This window comes from Chenopodium album, chromosome 16 (assembly GCF_948465745.1).
Source record: "Chenopodium album chromosome 16, dcCheAlbu1.1, whole genome shotgun sequence".
NCBI lineage: Eukaryota > Viridiplantae > Streptophyta > Magnoliopsida > Caryophyllales > Amaranthaceae > Chenopodium > Chenopodium album.
In genome coordinates, this window is record NC_137849.1 from 2034054 (window position 1) to 2057234 (window position 23181).

General features: G+C 31.0%; 1 pseudogene; it reads right to left on the minus strand.

Annotated features, from left to right (window-relative positions):
- Positions 1-10620: 10620 nt before the first annotated feature.
- On the minus strand, positions 10621-15834 carry LOC145586006 (putative inactive purple acid phosphatase 27; annotated as a pseudogene).
- Between the last annotated feature and the right edge of the window lie 7347 nt (positions 15835-23181).

Below are 23181 nucleotides of genomic sequence, written 5' to 3' on the forward strand. Positions count from 1 at the left end.
TATGGGAAATATTCCTATGGATTTTAAAAAGATACCATGGCAATGTTGATCATCATACAGTATTTTAAATAATTTATATATTCTCTAGTATTATTCAGTGTAATAATATTGATTAGATAAAAATTTCTTTTAGAAAATAAAATAAAAATTAAATTCGGTTGAAATTAGTTTGACAATGTATACTAACATGTGAATACTCACAAATTCGAAATTATAAACGGACAGAAATCACATACTAAGTACTCCGTAACAATTTCTGTTTGATAATAAGGGTCTGTTTACATTTATTTAATTTCATTTCAGTTCAGTTCAGTTCAGCTCTAATCAGTTCAGTTTAGTTCAATTCAGTTCAGTTCACTTTAGCTCCAATCAGTTCAATTCAGCTTTTAATTTCCCTCTCTCATAAAATATTCATTTCATCTCAGTTCAGTACAGCTCCAATCAGTTCAGTTTAGTTCAGTTCAGCTCCAATCAGTTCAGTTCACCTCAGTTCAGTAAATATGAACAGTCCCTAAGAGGTTAATAAATTTCGTCAAAAAAAAGGGTTAATAGATCAATAATTTAATTGAATAAATTTGAAACTTTGAGTTACGTAATTTGATGAAGATGAGATGATCTCATAGTCATGAGCTCGTGACGTATAAAAGCTAATTCTCCACATTTCTTTCTTTCCCTTTAAGTTTTTCCTTTTTTTTTTTCTTTTGTTAGAGAGGCATCAAGTACCTTCACCAATCAGATTATAGCACAATGCACAATTTTTTAGTATTTTAAATTAATCAATTCAAGCCCGTAAAAATTTAACCCTTCTCTTACTAAACAGCGACGAAGCTAGACTTAATTAAGGAGAGGGGCCAGTCTAATAAAAATATAGGGACAATAGGGTCGTCATATGAGCCAATTCAATTGGCGCGAGTAGGGCGAAGCACCATAGGGGCCACGGCTCTCATAGGACCCAACTAAGCATCGCCTCTGTTATCAAACCCCATAAGGCCATAATTAAGTAGGCTTGTTCTCATGTGCTCACATTAAACCCTATTTTGAGATTAATAGATCAAGACTTTAGCAGTTTACTCCCAAATATCATCTCCTTGCCTAATCTTAGCATGGTATTAGAGTTACTCTAAATTAGGGTGCTAATATTTAACAATTTTTATATAAAAAGACATTCTCCGTAAAAAAAAAAAAAAAAAATTATAATCCACCACATGACTACTTTAAGTTCAGTTCAATTCACTTCGATAAATGTGAATAAGTCCTACCTTAACTTTCTCTATTCTTCGTCAAAAAAAAAAAAAAAAAAAATATCTATTCACTAATTATATTAAATCATGGACAACCTTAATTTTCAACCCTAAACATACTCAACCTAAGTTTAAATATAAAATAATTACTATAATAGATAATAAATTTCAAATTTATTAATGGCAGTTAAGGCAAGGTAGAGAAAAATAATTTTCAAGTTAATTAATGGCAATTAAGGCAAGGTAGAGGAATAATTAAGGCCTTGAAAGCCATTGATTGGCTTTAATTTGTTGTTAAAACCATAGTTATTGATCAAAATCACGATTCAAATCTTAAGATCTTACTTATCGGATTTATGTATGCCATACGATTAGATCTATGATTTTATATGATTTTATATATTTATCTTATTTAGTTAAAATCTCACAAACTTAAAACATGTCTACAAAGTTATTAATAGAAAATTTTGCCAACAACTACCATTTAAATGACCACTTTTGAGAACAACTACCATGTAAAATTTTCTTTTAAAAAAACTACTACAAAGTCACAAAAGCTTTGAGTAGCACTACCATGTTTAGTTTTTTGGCAAGAATTTCCGGTTGAGAGAGCCTGGATTATAAAATTTCAATCAATTGTGGTATAGAAAACATGAGATAGATTTCAATAGTTGAACACAATTATAGGTCAATTATCTTTAACTTCGCATTATAATTGATTTAATTTCTCACTTAAATCTTACAATTAGGGATTATGGTAAAAAATTTGAATTAAGGGATTCATGAAATTGGGGAATTTTGGGCAATTGAGGTGCATTATCCAATTTAGGGTTAATGCAAAGCAATATTTTCATTTAATTTGGGGTTTTTTTAGGGTAATTTTATAATATATGCCCCTAAAACAAAGATTCTTGCCGAAAACAATAAATGTGGTAGTGCTACTCAAACCTTTTGTGTTTTGTGGTATTTTTCAAAAAAAAAAATAAATAAATAAATGGTAGTTGTTTTCAAAAGTGATCATTTAAATGGTAGTTGTTGCAAAATTTCTTTATTAATATATATTGTCAATCGGCAAAACTGATCTTTGAATCTGGATTAACTCAAAGGGTGAACTGGGTGGAACACAAAAAGAAAAAAATAATTGTCAATCGACCATTTAACGTGTGTTCAATTTACCTGATTTTCACTTATTTAAACTTAACTGAACTTAACTTATCTAGACTTATTCAAACTTATTTTAGTTTTAATTTGTACTTGGTAGCCCTTATTAAAATTTATTTTTCCTGAACTAAACTTATTTGAACTTAAATTGAATTTATCAGAACTTAGTAGACTTGAAATAAGTAAAAATAAGGTAAATAGAATAGATAGATAACTATCTTCTATCAATATAACTAGGTTAATTAGAACCTGTGCGATGCACGGTTTATATAAAACCTATATAAGAATTATGCACCTTAAAAAAAAAAAGAGTAATTTTAAAATTTTAGATTTTCATCAAAATTGTGAAATTAAGTAGTACTGGTCAATGTCACCTAATATACATTTCAATGTTGGCCTAAAAAAAAATGTAGGAGGTAATTTATTAGTATTATATTTAAAATTTTTAGGATAAATTGATAGGTTTTAGTTGTAATGTGAAAGCTTCCAAAAAAAAAAAAAATGACATCATCCTTGCATTTAGGCAGGAATTTTTTTTTCTTTTTTTTTAATAAGGAAGCAAATGTATGCAGCGGTGACGTCAGCATACTCAGTTTTTGTAATAGTTAATAGATTAGGCTTTTCACATTTAGATACAATTTAATCAAATATGACAAGAACTTCTTGATTATGCATGTTACATTCTTACAATTTAAATGCTCATTTTGACTCACAGTAGATTCACAATATTGATAAATCTACCAATTGGATGTTGGTATAGTGGTGATTGAGACTACATACACTTGGTAGGAAGGATCTATGTTCGATCCCTGACAACAACAATTGGGAGGGGACTGGAACCTAAACACCCAAAATTAATCCCCGAATCCAGATTAGCCCAAAGGGAAAACCGGGTGGAATACTTTATAAAAAAAAAAAAAAAAAAAAAAAAAAAAAAAAAAATTGATAAATCTTATTAATTGGTTAGAACAGACTATAATACACCAGCGCCAATACATCACTATACCAAGAAATAATGTTGGAAGCTTAGTAATGAAAATTTATTTATTTATTCATTATTAATTTTAAAATTTAAAAAGATCATGGAAAGACTAAGGATTAAGGATTTGAAAAATTGTACGGAGTATTAAAAGTTTGAAACTGATATTCTTATACTTCATTCGATTTTAGTTGACACGTACTCTCTCTGTTTTTAAATACTTGCTTTACTTTTCTTTTTTGGCCGTTTTTAAATACTTGCTCCATTTCGTTATTTGGAAAGATTTTACAATATTTTATTCATGTGTCTTACCTAGTGGACCCAACATAAATCATATTTTATTAAATTTATATTCTCTCTCCTCTAATTCTCTTAACTAATTTTGTTTTTTTACAAAATTTTATTCTTCCCCCTACCCCACTAACTCCATATTTTATTATTTTCTCCAATTTCTCCTAAAACTCCGCGCATGGAGAAATGGAGCAAGTATTTAAAAACGGAGGGAGTATCTTTTATATGTTTGTCAATATATAATTTTAACGACTAATATCTTTTAAATATGAACATGTAAAGGTAAAAAAATTGATGTTAATAAAATTTACATTGAGACTTTTTTTTTTTGGGACAAAAACATTGAGACATTTTAAATACGGAATTTTCACCATATATCACTGAGTTTAAGCTTAATTCACCATATACCACCAAAAACTTTCTAATACACCATGTACCATTGAGTTTAACATAAATGTCACAACATGCCCTTTTTTTCTTAACCCCATTAGTCATGAAGAGTTAAATGTGACACGTGACAGCCTCTAATTGGCTCTTATTTAAAATATTTAATTAAATAATTAATTAATTAAAAAACTTTAACAAAAATAATTGAAAAAAAATAAATAAAACCACCACCAACTGTCAGCCATCTCCTCTCCCCACAATCACCACCTAGCAGCCTAGCCCCTCGCCGCCCGCTCCAGCCTTGAACCACCACCGGGTCGGCGCCAACTCTCACCCAGCCTTAGCTTGCGCCGGTGCACGAATCTCTCCCTTGATCCACCATACCCAACCCAAATTCTCCCTCCCGCCCCACCTAAAACGTCTCCCCCAGTAGCCCTTCCACCTAAGCTGAAAACCACCATGCCGAAACCCAATGTCGGTGGCCCAGCTCCCCCTCCCTCACGTTGCCGCTGTTTGATTTAGCTACAAACAACCAACCCAAAATCCCAAAACCCAAAATCGAAACCCTAGATTTTGATTTTGGGGTTTTAGGGTTTTGGGGTGGTGGTTCAGAGGGTGGAAATGGAAGATTGAGGGGTGACTTAGGTTCGCCGGCGCAGGGAAGGTGAGTTTGGGCGCCAGCAAGTGGGTTTGGTCGCCGGAGAGATGGTTTTTCGAGTTTTAGGGTGGGACTTGAAAGGGTGGTGGTTTAGGGGAAAGGGATGGACGACTTCAGGTGGATCGTCTTGAGTTATGGTGGTTGCCAGCGGGGAGGTGGCGGTGGTGGGGGCAGGGCTGTTGGCTGGGGTGGGGGGCAGCAGTGGCTAGGTTGGTGGTGGTTCATTTATTTAATTTATTTTAAAGTTTTTTAATTCTTTATTTAAGTAATTAATTAAATAATATTAATAAGAGCCAATAAGTGACAGCCAAGTGGCATAATTAACCTTAATGACTAACGGAGTTAACGGCGTTAGTCATTAAGGGCATGTTGTGACATTTATGTTAAACTCAGTGGTACATGATGTATTAGAAAGTTTTTGGTGGTATATGGTGAATTAAGCTTTAATTCAGTGGTATATGGTGAAAAACCGTTTTAAATAAGATGTCATAGGTTTTCAAAAAAAAAAAGATGTCATAGGATAATATTTTATCGCATTTAAAATCACAATGATTAGTCAAAGCATAATTTGCAATTAATATCAAAATTTAAAGCACATCAATTACATAGAAAAGAATGGAAGAAATATTATGGATTAAAAACTTCGTATTATTAATTATGAACTTAGTCGTTCACTCGGTAGTCAGCTAGGTTGAAAGTATCTCAACACGGTAGCCAATTGGTTTTTGGTGCAGTTGTGATTAGGACTGCATTTGGTAGGGTGGATTGTTTTTTTATTTTATTTTATTTATTTATTTATTTTTATCCCCTGCAATAACAATAATTGATTGGAGATTGGAACCTAATCACCCAAAACTGACCCTCAAATTCAGATTAGTCCAAAAAATAAACTAGGAAAAACACACAAAAAAAAAAAAAAAAAAAAAAGGTCAACGGTGACAGCAGGCCTTGAGGATGTCCTAACTCCTAAGCAATATACTACTATAAACTTACTAAACTAAATACGGCAGCTTTTATAAATTCATTAATTCTTGGAGGCAAACGTTACGTGTTAATATTTGCCACACCAACCTTAGCTTCTTATTTTGTACTTAATTATACTATAATATTACTATTACAAATATTATATAGATAGAGCTGTCAAAACCGACCCGAACTGGTGAATCCGAACCGTTTCGAACTGTTCCGAAAAGGAACCGAACCGCTGTGAACCTGTTATTTTAAAACCGTAAACCGACCCGCCCCATTTTTTAAAACCTAAAACTGAACCGATCCGAATGTTTGAGAACCGTTAATGAACCGTACCCGTTATCAAGTAGAACTGATACAACCCGAAACCGAGAACAACCCGAACCGAGTACTTCCGAACCCGATAGCAACCCGACCCATTGTAAACCGAAACCGATTAAACCCGATAAAAACAAGATAAACCCAAATCGTTTACAACCTGTAACTTAAAGCCGAACACTATATTGTATTAAAAAAATCTGAATCAAAAGCTAACTCTAGATTTGTTATTATTATTTGATCATGAAAATCTTTATACAGAAAATGGACTTAACTAAAGCTAAACAACTAATTAATACTCCATATGATCTATTGGAATAACTAATTATAGAATGTTGAGGATATACTAGGATATATACGTTAACATAACCCGTTTAAAACTGGCAAAACCAGTTGTCAAACCTACTATGTTCAACTCGAGCCAATTATGACCTGAACCGATTACAACCCGACCCGATATGTTTTGAACCAAAATCCGGTTTAAACTGACAAACACCGTTTTTAAACCGACCGACTTTAACCCGAACCGATTATGACCCGAACCAATTATAACCCGACCCGATTAGAATCCGACCCGAAAAGAAACTGTAATAAAAACAAACCTAACCGAACCGACCCAAAATTATTTAAAACCGATCCGAACTTACCCGATAATAATTCCAACCCGTTAAAACCCAATCTGTTGTAAACCGAAAACCGATAAACCGAACCAAAAACCGAACCGCAAAACCGATTGACACCCCTATATATAAAGCATCTTCAATACTAACCTAATTTAATACCATACCACATATGATTTCAAGCTAATTTTGTTTATAGCTATTTTTGTCCCAATGGTTAGCTCTACTAGCTTGCTAATTAATAAGTTTGACTTTCTCAATGAACTTTATATATTAATTATTTTAATATATTAATCTCAAAAAATTGTGGAAACTTTTTCTCAAGCAAATTAGCTTGGGTAAGCTAATTTGCTTGACCAAGCTAATTGTAATTTTTAGCTATTTTTATTGCTTGACCAATAAGTACTTCTATTACTCTAGTAATAATACGTATAGAGTTATTGGAGATTTAAAAATGAAATAAACACCTAGTGGTCGTCGGCAAGTACTTTTAGGTTTTAGCAGCCTAAATTTAGACATATTTATCAATACGTACAATATATAAGTATCATAATTCAATTTGGTTTTTTGGTGGTCCTTTTCTTGGATCTTTTTCCTTAATTACCTCAAGCTCTTGCCGTTCGCATGATTGCAACAATTCAACGATATAACATCAATGGTTGCATTTTCATACTCTATCCGACAAAGCAAGCAATTAAGTTATTTTGTATACTATTGACACTATACAAGATTACACACCACCACGTACAATTGATTGGATAACTTGCAACAAGACTAAGGTTAAACATTGTGTCAAAAAAAAAGGTTAAACATTGTGGGGAAAAAAAAAGACTAAGGTTAAATACAAAATTTAAGGGAGCCCAAATTAGAATTAAAAAAGCTTTGAAAAAGCGGATTTACAATAATTAGTGTGTGGCGGACAACCAGAGGAAACTTACCCCTGCTTCACATGTGTGCAAATTTTACCCACCCAAAAATAAAAATTAATACTCTTACGTATCTTTTCTCTGTCCTCATTTCATTTCTTCTTCTTTTGGCTACCATCTTTCTCTCTCCTCTCTACTCAATCTATCTTTAGTGATTCAAGCTTGTAGAAGCAATCTTCCTCCAAGTATCAAGTTTATTTCCTTAATTATTTGTGTTTTATCTTAGTTTGATGTAATTTAATTCTTGCCTTTTGTTTTTAAATACCTTAAACCGATTGATTTCATTAATTTTCAACAAATTTGCAAATTAGTGTTACTCGTAAACACAATGAAGAAAACTCCCAATCTACCTTCTGATGAAGACGATCTACATGCATTTATTTATAGTTTGAAATTTTGAATTTTGTTGCTATAGTATGTCGAATTTTCCTTTTTTTTTTTTTTTGTGTAATACTGTTTAATTTTTAAATTTTCAAGCTCTGTTTTGTATTTTTAGTTTGATGTCTAGTGATTTCCATGTTAATGTACTCTTATTAATATGGGTCACTTTTGTAAAAATATAGGTATCTTTTGCGGATAGAAAGAGTAACTTTTATGCATTAAAAAAGTACTTTTTGTGGATAGGAAGGGTAACTTTTATACATAAAAAGGGTACCTTTTTGTGGGTAAAAAAGGTAACTTTTATGCATGAAAAAGGGTACTTTTAGGGGTCGTTTGGTTGACAAGGGAAATAACTTCCCATAGGAATTGACAAATTATGGGAATTAACTTCCCACATTAGAAATCCCATGAATTGTTGAAAGTTGTTTGTTATTCATGGAGGAATTTGCAAATCATGGGAATTTCAAGTTACCAAGGGGGTACTTGGTAATTTAATTCCTATGTTTTGTGGGAATTGGAAATTCCCATGAATTTGAAATTCCCACATTTTTTATGTTTTTTGGTCAACCAAACAAAACCTCAATATCCAAATTCCCATGAATTTCTATTTCCCCCATTTCTTTTGTGCAACCAAACGACCCCTTAGTGGGTAGAAAGGGTAACTTTAATGCATAAAAAGCGTACTTTTTATAGGTAGAAAGGGTAACTTTTATTCCTGAAAAGGGTAATTTTTAATTAATTAAAAGGTTGATTGTATAAAAATTACCTTCAGTTTCATTTGATTTGGATGTTTGTGTTGAATTTGAATTGAATCAATTGATTTACGAGGAACCACTTGATTTTCTATCTCTTCTACATTGTTAATTACTTTTTCTGTATTGTCAATTTGATTACCTCTAAAAATTTGATTACCTCTAGTGTTAGCATTGTTATTATCGTCAAAATTTGGAACAAATTCATCTCTAAAACTCTTTGTTTCTTCTTCTTCAATAATCGATCGATTTAAATCGATTTCAACAAAAGAATTTGAGTTCTCAAAATCACCTAACAATGGAGTTTCAATTTGCATCTCCAGCCTCAAGGTACTCGAATTCGCATTTGCTTTCTACGTTTTCTCACTCTCTCTCCTCCATTGTTGTTCTGCGATTTCTAACTTCTAGCTCTTTGATTTTCGCTAGTTTTGTTAGATTTTTTTTTTATAAAATAATTTAGCTCGCACATGTGCGGGCACCGTTGATTTACAATAAATTTATTGTAAACCGGGGGTATGTAAAAGTTTTTGAATTAAAATACCTTGGTTACGAGCTACCCGTATTTTCTTACATCTGTCTCTTTTGACTCATTAAAATTATTTATAAATAACTGGCTAAGCACCTTAATATATATATATATATATATATATATATATATATATATATATATATATATATATATTTTATAGACAAATAAAAAAAATTGTGAATGAATTTAACATTGACAAATGTGAAATGAGCAATATTATATTACAATTATAATCAATGAAACAGGAAAAAAATACTTCCTTTATTTTTTTATAGTTGCAACACTTATCTTTTCACGCTTGCCATTGCATGTTTCCAATCGTTTACATTTTTAATTACCAATATGTAAAAATTATAAACATTTGATATTAATATTGTATAAATCGACACGATTCTAAAAAGATCCCACATGACTATATTTTTACTTAAGCATAAATCGGTAAAGCTAGTCAAAGTGAAATAAGTCAAAAGTGTGAAAGTCAAATTGTTACAACTATAAAAAACGGAGAAAATAGTACTTTAACGATTGTTTTTAACTTTATACATCTAAACTTAGTCACAAGAAATCTTGTTATATTTAACATGATTTGATAGGTAGTTCTAAATTTGTAATCGTAATTTAATTATTTTTTGCAAGATTCCAAGAACATGTATATATTGGAGAGGCAAGATTGAATTAAGTTATATGTATTAGTAAAAAATTAAAGGGGGAAAGCTGCATGAGAAATGACTGTTATTGTAAAGCACGTAGGGCCTGTTCATATTTACTTAATTTCAGTTCAGTTCAGTTCAGTTCAACTCTAATCAGTTCAATTCAGCTCTTAATTTCCCTCTCTCATAAAATATTCATTTCAGCTCAGTTCAGTTCAGCTCCAATCAGTTCAGTTCAGTAAATATGAACAAGCCCATAGTACATAATTTTTGTGGCAAATCTGAATTAACTTTTGGACAAGTTGGCTTAAGGTACTTTTTTATATAATTTTTAAAATTCCAGTATGGTACTTACTCACAAACTTGAATTAAGTAGAGAAAGATTATCATTTGATATGTTAGAATAAAGCTCTGTTCACTTCACCTTATTTCCGCAAATCAAGAGAAAAAGTTCACTTTACAAGTCTAAAGGATGTTCTATTTCAAACCCATATGTAAATAGAAAAAGTAGTCCCTTAGCCTTATAAAGTGTTTAACCCTTTTCTTCTTTTCACAATGTGGGATACTTACATGTGTTATTTGGTAGGATATAACCTTCAAGGATATATAGAAAATGTAAGATGATTGAAATGATTATAACTTCATATCAACAACAAATAATAATCAAATTTCAATTTACATATACTTACACTTTATGTGCATCTTAGGTTAAAACTTCAAGATCTTCAAGTATATGTGCATCTTAGATTAATCATGTCTTATGTCTTTATGATTCGAAAGGAGTCATCCACTTTTCTCGTCTTTGAGTTCACAAACTGAAAGTCAGAGAAGAACACAAGTACATAACTGTTAACTGCAAACAAGCTAATGATTCCTCATATTCCTTTTTATAATATTATTTTTGTCATCTTTATTTTATTTCCTTCCTTTCTTGCATAACTAATTCTAGTATAACCATGTATATATACTAACCTCTAAGTGTAACTCTTTCCTTGTTGCATGTACTCTTGTATATCCAAACGTGGTTAGCCTTGTGATACTCCAACTGTTTACCTGTAAAAATGTTCATACACAAAGATCTATCTATAATTCAAAGGAAATTCAAAAAAATCACAAAGTAATTATTGTACATATTTTGTCTAAAATAAGGCAAAAAAATCAAAACTTACAAAGAGTGAGAATCCTTGCAAACTGAAGCCTGCCATTCCCATAACAACATGAATAGGAGCACTATAGTTAGTATTATCAAACAAGTCGATTCCGTTCTCATCTTTCACAGGGTTAGCCTTGCATTCGCCTTCATAGACCGCGCAAGTCCTCTCATAGTTATGGACATGCCCACACATCACCATATCAACCTATGTACATTACATTTTAATTAAGGATCACAATATAAAGCTATAATAAACTTTAATTTGACTGATATAAAACATGTATCAGTCAAAAAGCAAGAAATAAATACCTTATTTTTGAGTAGCAATGGCTCCAAAGATTTAGCAAAGTTGCTATCAACACTGAAAAATGATAGAAGATCGGAACTGTACATCGGTCTATGCCTGAATGTATTGTACTATTCAGTAAGTCAAAGTGAAGTTTTATAAGCGTAAAAAGATGATTAAGAAAGTGAAAATTAATATGAATTTGTAGAGATTAATGATATAACATTTTGACATACCCTGTAAAAATTAGCCAAGGAGTTTTTGTTCTGTTCATGGATTCCATGTCTGATTTAATCCAGTTATACTGCTCAAAATAATTTTTAACGAATAACACAACAAATATATTATTAGTTTTCACTAATTATTATTACTACCTCCGCTCCAAAATGAACACATTTTATCAAAGGTGTGTATTGTAAAAGTATAAAATCAGTTCCAAAGTTCAAAATCTAATGCTGTATAACTTAAAAAAATTCACCTGCTCAGAGTTAGGCTTCCAATCATGCTCGGTTGAAATGACAGTAAAGTGAACAGGACCTTGCTCGATCGAATACCATGGGTTATCCTTCGCCGGGGTTGGCATTTGAAAATATGTTTCGTAAGGAATCCCACATTCTCCACCCGAGTCTGTTGTTATATACATTGATCCCGAACCAGGGTAATCTCTGTTTTCAATTCATGAGATCAAAACGAATAAATGTAATTACAAAGAAATAATGTCATAACTCATAGTACTATTAGCAGTTTTAGTACATAAACTCTTATATTTATGTACATTGAGGTAAATGGTTTGGGACTGATTTTTGTCACGGAACAAAAGTTGAGTGCACCCCTAAGGCACTAATGCTATTCGCCTTTTTAATTTGTACTACAATTTGTGTTTAGATTCATGTAATAAAGAGTGTTTCGCGTACCTTTCATGGTTGCCGATAGCAGTCATGTAGGGTACTTGAGACGCAAAAGGACTAATCATATGAAGAAAGTAATCCCATTCAACTAAAAATCCGGTAGCATAGCTAATGTCTCCAATGTGAAAAATCGAATCAATGTTGCCTGAAGAGACTTCCTCAGTTATCGCGTCCACCACTGACAAAGATCCTGGCTAATATTGTTGGCACAATTCAGAATGTAAGATGTATTAAATTTCAATTTTTAACAAAAGTTTTCATCTCTTCATTCAATGCAACACTATGTTTAATGATGTTTGTATATACCTGAATGAAATGCTCAACTGTATTGTCTCGTGGAGCCTTTCCCATATCTCCGTATGCTATAAACTTTAACTCGTTCGATCCTCCTGCAGAAGGAGTTCTGAACTTGATGTCGTCGCTCCACCCAACTAAATTACTGCATTTCTATATGCATTTATATTAGTAGGCGGCAAATTAACTATTGTGTGGTCCATTTTTTTTAATAAAAATTAACTATTTTGCCATTTGATAAACTTGTATTTTTTCATTATAAAACATATTGGACTGTAAGACACCGATTTAATAGCTCTATTATGTGCAAGAAAGGTAACTAATGCAGATGTACACACAAGAAAAACTCATATACAAAGTATGATACAAGTTAAATACGTTACGCACCTTCCGTACTTGAAGGAATATCGGGTTGAAGGCAGAAGACCTGTCATGATTGCTGAATGTATGTAACCCGGATCATGCCACCCGAAATCTTGTGCAGGGCTTTTTAGAGGTGTACCTATGTACACCCATATTATTTTTGCATCAATTCACAATCGCCGTGTAATAATGTTAAACTGATATAACAGAGAAAAATGTATAACAATACTCAGGCCTGTCATATGATTATGAACTACTTCGTATATTACAATCACTTAAAATGTTTTTTTTTTTAAAAAAAACTCAGCCTTTCATGTGCATTTAGACCTCCCAATGGTTTCTTATTACGACATATATATTTTTTTTCAATTACATCAACCTTAATTATTTTATAAATAACATGTAATGTAATGTACACACTCAAGCATTTTACGACAATGGAGTTAATTGAACAAGAACAATTGTTACCGCTAGCACTGTCAAAACGTTTGACAGTTCGGTTTCGGTTCGGTTTGAAATCGGTTCGGTATTTAATCGGGTCGGTTTGGAATCGGTATAGTTGTCTCACGGGTCGGTTTTGGTTCGGTTTAAATAGTTATTGGTTCGATTCGGTTTCGGTTTATTCTTAAACGGCTTTAATTCGGTTCGGGTTGTAAACAATGCGGGTAGTAAACGGTTCGGTGCAGACGGGTTGCGGTTTGTTAACAGTGCGGTGTAAACGGTTTTTATCCCGATTCAAACAGTTTCGGGTTGGAAACGGTTTCGGGTTAGAAACAGTTCGGTTCTTTTTTGGTTCAGTTTATAACTGATTCGGTTCTTTTTCGGTTCAGTTTTTAACTGGTTCGGTTCTTTTTCGCTTCAGTTTTTTAACTGGTTCGGTTCTTCGATGGTTTAACCACTTTAACGTTATTCATATCGGTTCCATTTCAAGTTTACTAAATTACGATTCGGGTCGGTTTTCGGTTTCAAAAAATAAATTGTTAATCGAGTTGTTTGGATTCGGGCAGTTAAATGGTTTTGGGTTGAAATTTGATAATACTTGCTAACCTTTTGCGTTCACAAGTTTTATATAAAGTCGCGAATCATTTCATACTTAGGCATCATATTATAAACAAATTCTCATTGATTTTATAAATACATATTATGTTCTGTTTCAAGTTTAGTCATACTGATCTTACTAGTTATATTCCCGTAAAAAAAAAAAAGGTTTGTAAACGGTTCGATTTAATTATATTCCCGTCAAAAAAAAATCCATTTAATTATATAAAAAAGCTTGTAAACGGTTCGATTTAGAAGCGGTTCGGTTCATAAACGGTTCGGTTTATAACAGTTCGGTTTACAATCAGTTCGATTTTTAAATGGTTCGGTGCAAACGGGTAGCAGTTTGCTAACAGTTCGGTGTAAGCGGTTTTTTTGCCAGTTTAAACGGTTTCGGGTTGGAACCGGTTTCGGGTTAGATACGGTTCGGTTCTTTTTCGGTTCGGTTTTCTTTCAATTCGATTTATATTTGGTTCGGTTTGTTAACGGGTTCGTTCTTATACGGTTTAACATTATTCGGGTCGATTCGGTTTCGGGTTTACTAAAATACGGTTCGGGTCGGTTTTCGGTTTCAAAAAAATCGGTTTTTATTCGATTCGGTTCTCATTTGGGTCGGTCAGTTTCGGGCAGTTAAACGGTTTCGGTTTGAAATTTGACAGCACTAGTTACCGCACATATCATCTGAAGTGAAAGTGGTGACAACAGATTTCTTTGATTTTCCATTGCCATATCGAACCTCTTGAGATGAATTATTGCCACTAACCCATGTAACTCTCATCTGCAAATTAAACATATTTGCTCTTTACCAAATTATAAAAGTAGTGAAAAATCAGAGTAATTTGTAGCTAGCATGATTAATAAGTTTAGTAGAGTACAGATTTCCCGGTTGAGTCTATACTTGAGATATGCGCGTAGAGTGGCTGATCAGGATTCGCGAAATGTAGTGTCTGAGTTTTGTTGATGCAAGGGTCTTTGAAGCCATTGCCAAACAACACAAATGTTATATTTGTTCGTATGTTGATGACATGAAACTTTATTGAGGCCGTGCACGTTGTAACTAAGCATGTACCCCTTGTACTATTCTCCTTGCATTCACTTTTTTTGCAACTAAGATAATTTGGATCGGATTTTAAGTATGCTGCCTAGAATTTAGGTTTACAAGAAGAGTTAGATATCAAGAATATATACTTGAGAAAAGAAATTAAGGTGTTTGTTCATTTTTAGAGCATAATAGATCATTTATACCTCTATATAATTGAAGTTATCTACAATATAAAGCTAATCATTATATGCTTGCCTTACCTCAACAGCCTATTTAATTTGGTACTCGTAATGTAGTAATGAGAATGAATTTGTATGTAAATTTAATTTGTTACGTGTGCAAACAGAATATATTACCTTAACAGGGTAATGACAGAGGAGAGGAAGATCACTGAGATCCCCCGTCTCTAAATATCGAACAACATTAAAAGGACAATTTCGTACACTGCAAAATATTAACATGATACATTGTAAGAAATTTTACTAGAGAGTTTCACATCATAATATTTGCAGTTTTCTACATTTATATAACAAGTGTAAATAGTCGTCTAAGATATTAGTAGTATATATTGTGGTATACCGTACTTTGAATGAGCGGGTGAAATCATAGCAACCCAATCCTTGTCCGATGGGTGTAAGATGCCGGAAACAGTTACCGTAATGATCTGCTCAGCGGCGAGAGGATAAACGACATCAGTACGTATACGAAGGTGTGGACTAATAGGAGAACAACAGTTAAAAGTTTTCTATTGAGCATCCTAAAATGAGGTATTTCAGCATCATTGGGTAAATTATGTGGTTTGAAATGAACATTTGGAAATGAAGGACTTGGTGAGAATTGAGAGTTTGCTGAGCGAATAATGCCAAATAATAGGAAAAATAAATGCATGACTTTTGGGTGATAGATTAAACATGAATATTTTGCTGCTCTAAGTAGTGTATTCAAAGTCATAGTATTTTTTTTCCTTGCTACACTTTGGAGTTTGAGGAATATATATGGAGAATGTAGTTCTGTGTGTGAGGCTTGCATTTAAATAATTGAATATAAGTGTAAAAGTAACCTGAAAAACCCAACTCAAATTGAAAATGACTTAACCTAACTTAATCCGACCCAATTACTAGAATTGACACCTTTAGCATTATTGATCAAACATGTCCTTAAATTCTATAACCACTCCCTCCGTTTTTAAATACTTGCTCCATTTCTCCATGTGCGGAGTTTTAGGAGAAATTGAAGAAAGTAATAAAATATAGAGATAGTGGGGTTAGTGGAAGGTAAAATGGAAGAGAGAGAATCTAAAAGTAATAAAATTAAGTCCTATTAGTTGAGAAAAATGAATTAAATATTATAAAAGCTTTCCACATAAGAAAATGGAGCAAGTATTTAAAAATGACCGCAAAAGAAAAATGGAGCGAGTATTTAAAAATGGAGGGAGTAGTTTACTACCACACACAAGGTTATTGTAAGTTTATTTAATTTGTTTTATATAAACTAATAATTTATACTATAATTAGTTGTTTTTTTTTCTTTTATTTTTCCTCAATTGTAATAATTTTAGAGGATGATCAAAAGAGTGAGACGGGGCGGATTTCAGACAAGAAAAATAAGCCTATTTTATCGGGTTGGGCCTAAAAAAGCATGCCCAAACCCATATAATAAGATTGAGCTTTTTGTGCGCAAATTCTTCTATGGATCCTGGTCCATTTAGAAATAGGTGGAGCATGCCTATACTTTTAAACATTTAGTAAAAAGATCTGAGCAATTTCAATTTTTGTACATTTAGTAAAAAAATCCGAACATTGTAAATTTTGAACATTTAGTAAAAATATCTGAACAATCGCAATGTACCACGCCTATACTTTTGAACATTTAGCAAAAAAATATGAACAATTGCAAAATTTGAACATTTAGTAAAAATAAACCAAACATCGCAAATTTTTAACATTTAGTAAAGATACACGAACAATCGCAATGTACCACGCCTATAGTTTTGAACAATTAGTAAAAAAAATTCGAACATCGCAAATTTTGATTATTTAGTAAAAAAAATCTTAACAATCGCCTAGATTTTTAGCATGAAATGAAGTTTGTAGCGTAAATGGGCTGGTGGTCCAGCTATTCTAGTTGGACCAAGCTTCACAATAGACTTATCGCTTTTTGTGCCGAGCCAAAAAGATTAACTTAGAATCTAAAAAAATGCAAGTCCAAACTCGGGGAAAATTAAAAAAAGAAGAATAAAAAAAAAAATAATCGGGTTGGGCCGAGCCTAACCCATCTTCAGGCCAAAAAATTCTATCCAAAGTCCGTTCAAATTTAGTTGGTTCGAGCCGGGTTGACTTTGATCAACTCGAAATAGTTCTTATTCTATTTAGTGAATTGGGCTTAGCTCGTCACATTCAATGAAAAAAAAATATGGAATTTCACATTTTAAAATTTATTTCATTAATTTATTTATTGCAAAACTGCTATATGTTCTTTAAAAAATAGCGGAATGTTCTTTACAAAATAGCTACACATTCTTTCCGCGCTTTTTGTCTGTACCAAGCAAGGTACATGTTGTTGTACCTTAAAATTTTCAGATGTTAGTAATGTCGAGTTTAAAACAATATATATATATTGTAGTTATTATTTAAATAAACCTAAATTAGACCCGAACAATCCAAACTCATCAATCCGATTTGACTCATTTATTATATTTTGTAATGATATTAAGTTTTTACACCTGTTGACCAACTTTTTAAAAATAAAATTTTATTGACTTCTCAATACCTCATATGATAATTTGTCCAAATTGATCATCAATACCTCATATATGATTACGGATGCAATTAGAGAAATGATAATAAAAAAAAAAAATAAAAAAAAAAAAAAGATTTTGAAATTTAAACGTAATTGAATATATAGTGTGATTTGTATTTCAATTTTTACGCTATTCGCAATTAAATCAAGAAAAAAGGTAATTTCTTCTTCTCTTTTCGTCCGACTTTTTTATGGTAGATGAAATTTCCAATTTTATCTCCCTTTATCCCACTACACAAAATTGCCAAAGAAGGGGTTCACTTCAATTTCATTAACTCTTTTTTAAAGGGAATAAATAAAATGAGTTGGACTAATAAAATCTAATGTTATTCATTACGTTTATAAATTATAATATGTAAGCCCGATGCACGGATTTTATTATAATATTTTTGAATATTTTTTTTTTAAAAAAAAAAAAAAACTTATAATTCTTTTTTTATAAATCCCTTTGTACATTAAAGTATTTTTAAGATTAGCTTCTAAGTATTTATTGGAGATTGAATATGTTAATTCTAATTAAATTGTATTCTTTTATGTTAAAATGTTGTAGTTCATCCGTTTTCGAAATTTCGAGTCACTTTGTATTTGCGCGATCTCTAATGAACATCTATTTTTGACCATGAATATCTTTGGCTATATATGAGTAAAAATTATTAAAAGTTGATATTTGAAAAATTCATTATAAGGTGAATCTAATAAGATCCCAAATGCTAATTTATTTCTAATGTATGAATCATAAACTGTGGTCAAACTTATGTTATTTTGGTCACATAAATATAAGTGAGTCGAACTTTCAAAAACAGAGGTAGTATATATTTTGTGGAAAATATTGTAATTCCAAAGCTAAAATAAACATGCTCCATATAAAGAAAATATTTTCTTCAATATAGGAAAATTTGCAAATTGCAGTCATTTAAAGTTAGTATTTTACAAATTGCAGCCATTTAAAAAAAAATAAAAAATTCCAAATTGCAGTCCAAAAGTTATTATAAATTGTAAATTACAACCTATTCAATTTTTTCATCAGTTGCGTGTCGAAAAATGATCGTTTAAGGTTTTAGGGGTCATTTTAGTTCTTAAGGGTTCGAATTGAGCTCGAAATTGGCAAAAAAAATAACGCAAGTACCTTGTTTACGTAATAAAAATGTATTGATTTGTGGAAAACTATTTTTTCTAGTAAAAAGAGGCACTTACGTTAATTTTTTGCCAATTTCGAGCTCAATTTGGACCCTTAAGCCTTAAAATGACCGCTAAAATCTTGACCGAACATTTTTCGACATGAAAACCGATGAAAAAAATGAATTGAGTTGCAACTTTTTTTAAAATGGCTGCAATTTACAAAATACAAGTTTTAAATGGCTGCAATTTGCAAATTTTCCATATATTTTGGAGAAAAGTGTTGGACGAACTTGGCTTTAAATGAGACATGAACATAATCACCCTGCAATTAAAAATAAGAAATTAAGTTGATTTTTTTTATAAAATTAATTAATAAAAAAAACAAAAAAAGATTTACACTAATAAAATTTAGGAAAAATTATCAAAAATAAAACGACCTTTTGATTATTCTAAAATAAAACGACCTTAGATATGAATTTGCTCAAATCGGTAACCTGTTTAATAGGTTACACCGGACACGTGTTGCTTTGTGATTGGTTAGGATTTTTTGTTTTAATTTTTACATTTTCATTTTTTAAAAAAAAGTTATTTTAATTTTTTAATAAAAAGTAAATAAAAAAAAAAAAAAAAAAAAACTACCCCCTTCCCGTACTGCTACCTTTCCCCTCCCCTTTCCCGTTTTACTACCCCTTCCCATCTCCTTTGTCGTTCTCCCCCACCAGGCCACCACCACTTCATCCCACAAACACCAATTAAGCAAGCAGCCACCAATCACCTCTATCCATCGCTGCTACAACCATGCCAACATCGATCCCAAAGCAGCCATGCAACCCCCTTTTCAGCAAAAACACACAATAACACCTTCAATGGGTAATCCAACAATTCGCTGCCCCTTCCAGCAATTTACCATCTAAATTACCACAAATCCACGCCAACAACAGCAAATCGTGCCACCCAACAAACACAATCTCACCCCCACCACCTACCCCACCGGAAACCCACCCCAAAACCGAAATCCCACTGATTTAACTCACCTTTAATGGAGGTAAACGAAAGGGAAGGGGTAGGGGTGTGGGGATGGTCCCGGTCGGTTGATTTCTGTTCATATCATGCATACAGCTCTGGTTGCTGGTTGGGCCGGTTCGACGGCTCTCCGGCTAGCGGGAAGAGGGGTTAGGATGGGTTTGACCGGCGGGGAAGGGAGGTATTGTTGGTGGCCGGTTGGGCGACGCTTACGGGAAGGGGGGTTGGTTTTATGGTTTTTTTTTTAAAAAAAAAATTGAAATAAGTTTTTATTAAAAAAATATATATAATGCAAAAGTTAAAATAAAAAGAAACTACCAATTATAACGAGACACGTGTTGTAATAAACTTGTTGAACCGGTCACCAACAGGTTACGTTCTATTTTGAGGGAAAGCACGTCAAAGGTCGTTTTATTTTTGAAAGACCCGTGAAAGGTTGTTTTAATTTTGACAATTTTTCCTAAAATTTGATAAAGGTAAAATTTTATAAAAATATAATACCCCCTCATCCAGTAAGACCACATCCAAATTTATTAAGTTATCTTGTTTGCGGATGTTTAGTATGTCAAACAGGCGAAAACTCGTACTTTGATTTTCCAATCATTGTTGCTCGAATTATATTCCCCTATCAAATTAGATACGCATGTAAAAACAAAATTCAATAAATTAAACAAAACATAAACGTATAATCGTTAAATATCCAAAAAAAAAAACATAATGTAAATAATAATTACAAATATAAATTTAAACATAGATTTTAAAAGTTAAGCTAAGATTTACCCAACCATTGCTGACTTAAAACTGACTGAAAATTACTAACGTAAATTCGCTTGATAGGGTTTTGTATTGATACAAAATTTCGTTGATAAATGTCGTATGATGCTTCAATTTATAAGCTATATAAAATTATCTTATAATCGTAGGTATCACGAAGTTTATTAAAGACGTCTATCAATTAAATCTAATATTACTAGATGAAGTCCGTGCGATGCTCGGTTTGTTTGAATTTTTTAAAATATATATATATATATATATATATATATATATATATATATATATATATATATATATATATATATATATATATATATATATATATATATATATATATATATATATATATATATATATATATATATATATACACACACACACACACATATATATATATGTGCTAAAATTTGTTATACATTTAGATAAAATTCCTGATATCAAAAGATAATATTTTATATTTAATTAATTTAAACTGGGAAATCTCATTCGCCAATTTTGCTTAAATTATGTGTCATTTAAATTATTTAATTCTAAAAGAAATTAATGATCTCATATTTAATTGGCTACCCCTAAAATTTATTATCTAACATGGCGCGCTAAACAAATTAGATTCTACGTGGCTCTCTAAAAACTCGAAAAAAAACTCCCCTTTATATATATATACTAGTTTTGTGACTCGTGCGATGCCCGTGTTTATTAAATTTTAAGATAAATTTTTAATATCTATGTCAAATTTTAAAATATATCATTGATACAAAATTAGTTAGCAATTGATGTGCTTTTGTGATGATTTGCATGTAATGACTAATAATAATATTGGTGAAAATGTTCGATTAAATACATAAAAAAAATAAATAAATAAAATAAATAAATGTTCATAACCCGTTGGGTTGACCCAAACCCAAAACTTTGGGCAAGAGTTGAATATTTTTTGGCCCGTAACCTGAAGTGACCCGATTCGAGATGACTTATGACCCGATCCCCGATTGGTAAGTCTATGTAGTAATAAAATTATATTAGATTATTGTAATGTATATTATTTCAACCGATTAGAATATATATATATAACTGGATGTTATACATTTTGATCTACTTCTTTCGCTCCAAAAAATATTAAAAAATAAATTTATATGATAATTCTTGAGAATTATAATCTAATTTTTTTTTGAATAAAATTATAATTCAATATGTACATCTGAAATATTGGTATTTATTGAAAATAAAACTCTAAACTAACACTTTTATCCTAAAATTCTATCCAAATTTGATTGAAAATAGAATTCTAATTTTTTTTTTTTAATCTTATGAAGTCTATTTAAATTATAAAAAATTATCTTATAATGTACAACCTTATGATAACTTATAATGCACTTGATCTTACCATTAAAAGAAAATTTTAATTTAACCATTAATATCAAAATCTAATTTTTTTTTTAATAATTTAAATCCTAATATTTAAGTATTATTGTTGGTTTTTGTCAAACAGATAACTTTAGTTTTTTAAATAATTTATATCCTAATAAATTTCTATTCATTGTTTAAACTACATGGAAAAATTCTTAAATTTCATTCATCACTTTTTCTTAGGTGGCGAATAAATTATATAAATTAATTCTAAAATAAAATACAAATCTAATTTTTAATTAGTCGAAACTTATATGACGCGTCAAATGCACTTGAAAAATGCCTACTTTATTTATATAATATTAGATTACACTTTCTTAATAAGGTTGTTCATGTAAAAGAAAAATAAGGTTGTTTTTATTAAGTACTACTGTATTATACTTTTAGTTTTGGCAAACTACTACAGATATTTTAATACTGTCCTGGAGTATTATATTTCTCTCCCCTATCTCATGGTTCACATACATATTCATTACAAAATTATTTATCTTCTCTAACATAGCTTACTTATCAAATAAATAATTACTTCTCATTGTTTAAAAATACATTTCCTGAAATTTTAGACTATTCATATCCTTCATCCGTTTCTAAAAGTTCAACTCACTTTGCATTTGCACGGCCTCCAAAGAATATCTTTGACCACTAATAATTTTGGCTATATATGTATAAGTAAAATTTTTAAAAAGTTGGTATTTGAAAATTTTATTATAAGAGGAATCAAATAAGATCAAACTTTTTAATTTATTTTAATTGTATAAATCATAAAATGTGATCAAAGTTAATTTATTTTGACCACATGAATAGTAAGTGAGTCGAATTTTCAGGAACGAGGGTAATATATTCTCATAAAAACTATTGGACTATTCATATTAAACTTGCTTGGACTTAATTTTTTTTAATAATATTTATTTTTAAAAAAAGTTATTGTCAAAATTGTTGTTGGATAAGTTTTAATTTAACGTCTACTTTTATAGTTTTATTTTAAATATTTTTTATAGTACGTAATTAAATTTGAATTGGTGATTAAAAATGTGTCTCGATAATTGCACTACTAGTCAAAGTGATGCAGTAGTACGAAGTAAAAATTGAGGGTTGGAGTATATCCACTATTTTTAT